The sequence below is a fragment of the Lolium rigidum genome, chromosome 1 (genome assembly GCF_022539505.1).
Source record: "Lolium rigidum isolate FL_2022 chromosome 1, APGP_CSIRO_Lrig_0.1, whole genome shotgun sequence".
Lineage (NCBI taxonomy): Eukaryota > Viridiplantae > Streptophyta > Magnoliopsida > Poales > Poaceae > Lolium > Lolium rigidum.
In genome coordinates, this window is record NC_061508.1 from 307427286 (window position 1) to 307433268 (window position 5983).

Consider the following 5983-nt stretch of genomic DNA (forward strand, 5'->3'; position numbering starts at 1 on the left):
ATAATAACCCGAAACGGTATGGGTTTAAGAAACTAAATGTGGCACGCGCGCGGCGGCCGACGAACTCCGGCGAGGTTTACCCGGCGATGGAGGGAGAGAGGGAGACCAGTCGAGGGTGGATGGGGAGGCGCGTCGAACGAGGTACAAATCGGGCTCAGAGGTGAATGGACGGTGTCAGGCCTTCTTCTCCCAGGACGGTGGCAACAGAAGGGTGTGGCGCCGGCGATGTAGAGCTCCCTTCGTCTTGCCGTTGGCGTCATTCGAAAGCCGGTGAGGTGGGGAGGCTGTGGATGCAAGGAATCGAGAAAGGGGGTCTAGGTTGGGCGAAATAAAGAACATCAGGAGCGGCGATTGAGAGCTCACTTCGGCAAGGTGAAGCCTCAGATGTGGTGTTGCTCTATTGGGCGAGGTCCTCGAGAACCGCGCCACTCCCATAAGCTTCTCGACGTCGCCGTCGACATTGGTCTAAAGCTGGGGAGACTTTTTTGGAGAGGACGTCGCCACCATCACCAGAGCGCCGCGCCCACCAAATTACAACCCTAAAACCAGGGGAACGGATCCCTTCCACCTATGGCCTACGGGGGTAGGATCCACCCCTCCTACATGGGCTGAAGGCCACATAAGCAAGGCAGATCGCCGGCGGCGCCGACGGGAGGCGAAGAAACCCTAGATTGTGAATTACCACGTAAGGGGTTGATTTCACACGGTATTGTTTGCTTCGGCAGTCGGTACTACCTAGAGTGTGTCTTATTTTGATTTTGCTTTTCATGGAGACTTTCGGGAAACCACCAAGGGGCTATTCACTGATTTTATCCGGACACGTGCACAAATTTTGATCCTACGTTGGATTTTAAAACTTCGGGATCCTGCCACGAATCACGTGAAATGGTTTGAGATTTCCCGCGCTGGACCGTCAGGATTCCCGCGTGCTTAGACTGAAAATTTTCGGAACACTCAAGTAGAGAGTAGAGAGGCCGCCACTAATATTTGAACCAAAATTCGAGCTGGGCAAAGCGGCAACTTTGGGCCAAAATGACCTTATCCATTAGCGTCTCCTCCTCCGTCCCCTTTTCTTCCTCATCCAAACCCAACGCCGCCGCCGCCGCCGCCGACGCTCCAGGGTGGTTCCCCTCAGCCGCCGCCGTCTAGCCCCTCGCCGGCCGCTCAGCCCACAAGATCCCCTCGACGCCGGCCGGCCGGCCGGCCACGCCACCCCACCCAATCACCTTGGACCCCACCCCATTCCTCCCGCCTATGCCAAACCGCAGAGGTGCGGCTGCTGGTCCGGCGGCAAGAAACTCCGGCCCCCATCCGGAGCGTCTGCAGCTGCGACAACCGTGGGCGACGGCAGGGCGTCCAAACAGCAGCGGCAAAGGCTCAAGCCTGCTCTGGAGCACCTCCACCGCGTCCGAGCGGTAAGATCTCGATCTCGATCTCGATCTCCTCCCCTCCCCTCCTCCTCCAATCATCGATTTCATCTTGCTCAAGGTCGTATGCCCTGCAGAAAATGAGGATGAGACCCAGGCCGACCTCCCTTTGCTCCTTCCCCTGTATGCTCGCCGTCGCCGGCACGCCCAAGGAGAAGCCAAGCTGCTGTGGCTGTTCGTGGACAAGGACGACCACGCACTGGTGGCCACGACCTGGACATGCCCGACCAGGAGGAGCACCTCCATCCACGGCCTCCGACCAACCTCACCGAGAACGGTAACATCTCGATCTGCTCACCTCCCCTCCTCCAATCATCGATTCCTCGTGCTCAAGGCCGTATGCCCTGCAGAAAATGAGGAGGAAACTAAGGCCGGCCTAGCTCCCCTAGTGTGTGCTCGCCGGCAATGCCAAGGAGAAGCACTCCTCCGAAGCTGCTGCGGATGTCCGTGGACAAACGGCGACCACGCAGTGGTGACCACGACCTGGGCATTCCCGACCAGACACCGAAGGCTTCTTCTACCATGCCGTCGACCCACCTCCAGTTCTCCGGTCAGTCCCTCCTCCTCCGCCTCCTTCAAGTTGTCTTTTTCACCACTACTACTGCTGCTCACGCAAATGTATTTGTTCTGTCTTGTGCCAGGTTGAGCTTAGAAGTGAAGCTGATCTGCTTAGAGGGAGGAGAAGGAAACCAAGTCTGCCTTGCTGGTGCAAGGAGAGGCAAGTTGTCTGGAGTGGCATCTGTGCGTAGACATCAATGATGCGCAATTTTTATGACGACCTCGACATGCCCGACCCGGACCAGAAGGAGAGATCTGCAGCCATGTGTTACACTTGGTGCTGTCGGCCAAGGCATCGGAGCTGCCGCGTCCCCAATTGTTAGGCTGCTGTCATGTGACGGTGGTGTTGGGCTCAACACCATAACCACGGAACCATATTCGTAGCCTGCTTTGGCTACAACCTACTATGCAAGTGTGTGCTCCTTCTGTCTCTCCATGGTTCAATCGTCAATCTGATTGTTAGTTTGTTTGCTCTCTGACACATAAGTTTTTGTTAGTTCGATTGCAAGCTGTTTTGGTCTGAGTGAATGCTTAATAAATTGAGAAAACTGAACTGTCTGTTTTAGCTCCAGCGTGGGGTCTTTTGGCATGAGAATCTGCATATCTTTTTGTTTAACTACCTGTTAGGATAAAATCTTATATTGGCTAAATCACATGTTTACTTGTATGATGTACTACTAAATTTAGCACAGACGTTGTCATCTCTTAAGTAAGGAAGTATATGGCTGAAGCTAATATTAACTCTGAAATCTAGTACTAAATCCAGTAGACATGTGTTAAATCTTTTGTTGGCTGAAGCTAATATTTACTTGTTGGTATGATTGTCTATATACTGTGCAGTTTCATGTGCATGTAAAAATCACAGAAAGGGGTTCAGTTGACTTTGCAAGTCTTGGCAAGAGAGAGAGGTATAATTGAGAGCTTCAGGTTTAGACTGTACTCAAGGAGGGTCTTGCTCTGCAGTTGGTAACCTGACAAGAGTGGAGGGTCTTTAAAAAGTCTGCTTTGAGCTATAAATAATGTGAGGCTCTGCTTTAGATTTCAGCTTTCGGTTTTAATGTTATTGCAGTAGCTAAATTCGAATTACCCAGCCACTAATCGGGTGTTAAATATGAGCTACTTTGGTCATAGTTATGCTCAGTTTGTGAATGATGTTGTCAATTGGGCGTTAAGTAAATACCCATGTTTTCTATGTGCTGGCGTTGGCTGCAAGTGTATCTTTAATCTGGTGCTACTGGGCATGCATAGCTAGTACCATCAGTACTTGTATGATGTTGGTTTGAGTTCAAGTCTTAGGGCTCCTTTGATTTGAAGGATAGGAAAAACATAGGAATAGGAAAGGTATAGGATTGGAATGACATGTCTACTTGAATCCTATAGGAAGATGAAGTTTGTTTGATTGTAGCAAAGGAATTTTTCCATCAGGTATGAGCTAATGCTTTTTTCCTATAGGAATTACACTACAAGATTCCTATAGGAATTTTTCCTATAGGCTATGTTCCTATGAATCAAACAACATGTATAGGAAATTTTCCCATAGGAACCAAATCCTACACAATTCCTATGCAAATCCTTTGAATCAAAGGAGCCCTTATGTTGTTCTGAATTCTTTATCTTTAGCTATTAAATCTTTTTCTTTTCTGGCCTTTAATTAGCGGAGCTTTCGCGTCTCACAGATGACATGAGTAAGCGGCTGCCAATGTAAGCATCGATTCTCCCTCCCCCGTTTATTCGTCTGGCTTCATGAGCTTGGCCTTGTCTCAGCTAGCTTTTCTGTACTTCTAATTAGTGACGTGGTTCTAAATATTGGCTGTTATCTCTGTTCTGGCAGCATGTAAAGAAGGGAGGAGGAGTTCAACATGGGGCCTCTGTCCGCTCTCATGTTGAGCGTCAAGAACATTACTCAGGTTGATGAACTTCTTTCTTGTTTTGAAACCCAAGTTGACCAATGGCTTGAATTTTCATTGTGTTGTCTGCATCTTTTCCAGAATTGAACACCTGCTGGTGTTCTTCTTGCGTGTACACTGGCTAAAAATTAGTTGACATCATATTGTACTAAAAGAGTCATGCTTTGATATATTCAGGTTTAGACTACTGAAGGAGAGTAATGTTCTGCAGTTGGTAACCTGACAAGAGTAGATGGTCTTTAAAAAGTCTGCTTTGAGCTATAAATAGTGTGAGGCTCTGCTTTAGATTTCAGTTTCAGGTTTTAGCATGACTGCAGTCGCTAAATTTGAATTACCCAGCTGCTAATTGTGTGTTAAAAACGAGCTACTTTGGTCATACTAGTACCATCATTATACTTATATAATGTTGGTTTGCGTGTAAGTCTTATATTGTTCTGAATTCGTCATCTTTAGCTATTAAATCATTTTCTTTTCTGGCCTTCAATTAGCGGAGCTTTTGCGTCTCACCGATGATGGAGTAAGTGTAAGGATTGTTTCTTCCTCTGTTTATTCATCTGGCTCCAGGAGCTAGCCCTTGTTCAGATGCATTAATGTGATAATAAAAGCAACACCACTCTAGTTAAGACTTAAGATGATTAAGCATTCAGATGAAATAGCGTACCAGTGTTTCAGTTTTGGCCCACCTCTCATCCCAGTCCTTGCATTATTTGCTTGGGTAAATCCCCTGATCCGAATTGGCCAATGTCCACATGCTCTTTTGTTTGCTGCTGGTCTTGAATGGCAGCAGTCTGGTTACACATGGACTTTGGTAGTACTTTTTCCTGTCCCATTTCTTCTTTGATTAACATCTAGAGGCAGGCTTCTCCTTTATAGACCATCGAACCAACGTACTGGTCTATGAATCCAAGTAACTGTTTTGGCTGAGCTAGTTGGGCTTTGGTGTGTTCATTTCTTGTCTCTACATCTCATGCATATGCAGCGTCTTTTGAATTCAACTGCTATTGTTGTGCGCTCAAATACCCTTTTTTTCTCATGCAAATATACGTAGGATTATCTAGATGATTTTTTAATACTGTACTATGGATTCAGCTGCTATTTGTATCATGCTTTGAGCTCACTTCTTGTGGTACTGATTTAATTCACAATGCTTCTGCATTTTATTTCTGTTACTGATATATGATGTTTCTTACTTGCAAGGTTTAGAAGCCTGTGAGCGTAGGATACTGATGTCTCCATTGAGAGCTTTCCATGCTCTCATACATGAATTTGGACCTTTACCCCACTGTTGCTGCCGTGTGATGTTTAGAAAGGAAGGATCTGGGTTGATCCTTTCACTTTGTGTATCTATGTAATCTGCTCTGAACAGCCTCGCCGACTGGTCTACGCGACCATTTCTGCTTCGGAGTGCTTTAGAGGGCCTGGAGTTGTAATATTATTTCTGTTTGGTTGAACTCTTGATGGAGGTAGGCTTCTCTGTATGAATGTCACGTTAGTGCTCTATGCACCTGTTTTGGTAAAGAATACAATCTGTGACGTGCTGGTTATTCTTTGGGCTCCTGTAAACTGCACAACGAGAATATATCAAAAGAAATGCATTTCGATACAGGTAGGTGAGCTCCAGTAGGGTCACATAGGGATACGCACGAGCTAGCATTTGCTTTTCTGGATCGTGCTTGTACCATTCCCGCTCGATAAAGTCAAGCGTGAGTGTTGGCTTTCCCACCTTACAGGGAGAGATGGTGCAAGAATGGCGTGGAGAAATACAACTGTGAGGGAATCGACTTAATCTCCTCCATTCTCAGCTGACACAGAGAAATAAGCAACGTGTTCTGATCGATGGGGGATCTGTCACATGAGTGAATTTAAACTTTGCGCAATGAAATGCACATGTACGCACCATTCTGTATGATGTCTCAACAGAAAAGAAGTGCGAGATTATTTGACATGTTATACTATTTCCACATGCAAAGATTGGGGGCACTACATGCTGTAAAAATAATTCAATCTTACAAAGTGCATACACCATCGCTTATTGCAGATTATTACTCACTGTATGGGCGGTGTCCACCTAACATGGTGCTCAGAACAACC

General features: G+C 46.9%; 1 long non-coding RNA gene across 8 annotated transcripts; it reads left to right on the top strand.

Moving 5' to 3' along the window:
• The first annotated feature begins 2405 nt into the window (after positions 1-2405).
• On the top strand, positions 2406-5425 carry LOC124684089. 8 transcript variants are annotated; one of them, XR_006996897.1, is made up of 5 exons: positions 2406-3006; positions 3641-3686; positions 3817-3892; positions 4381-4415; positions 5090-5425. It is a non-coding gene; the product is annotated as an uncharacterized LOC124684089 (long non-coding RNA). The 8 variants fall into 8 exon arrangements; XR_006996898.1 differs by having other exon boundaries at positions 4381-4409; XR_006996894.1 differs by having other exon boundaries at positions 3817-4415.
• The last annotated feature ends 558 nt before the right edge of the window (positions 5426-5983 follow it).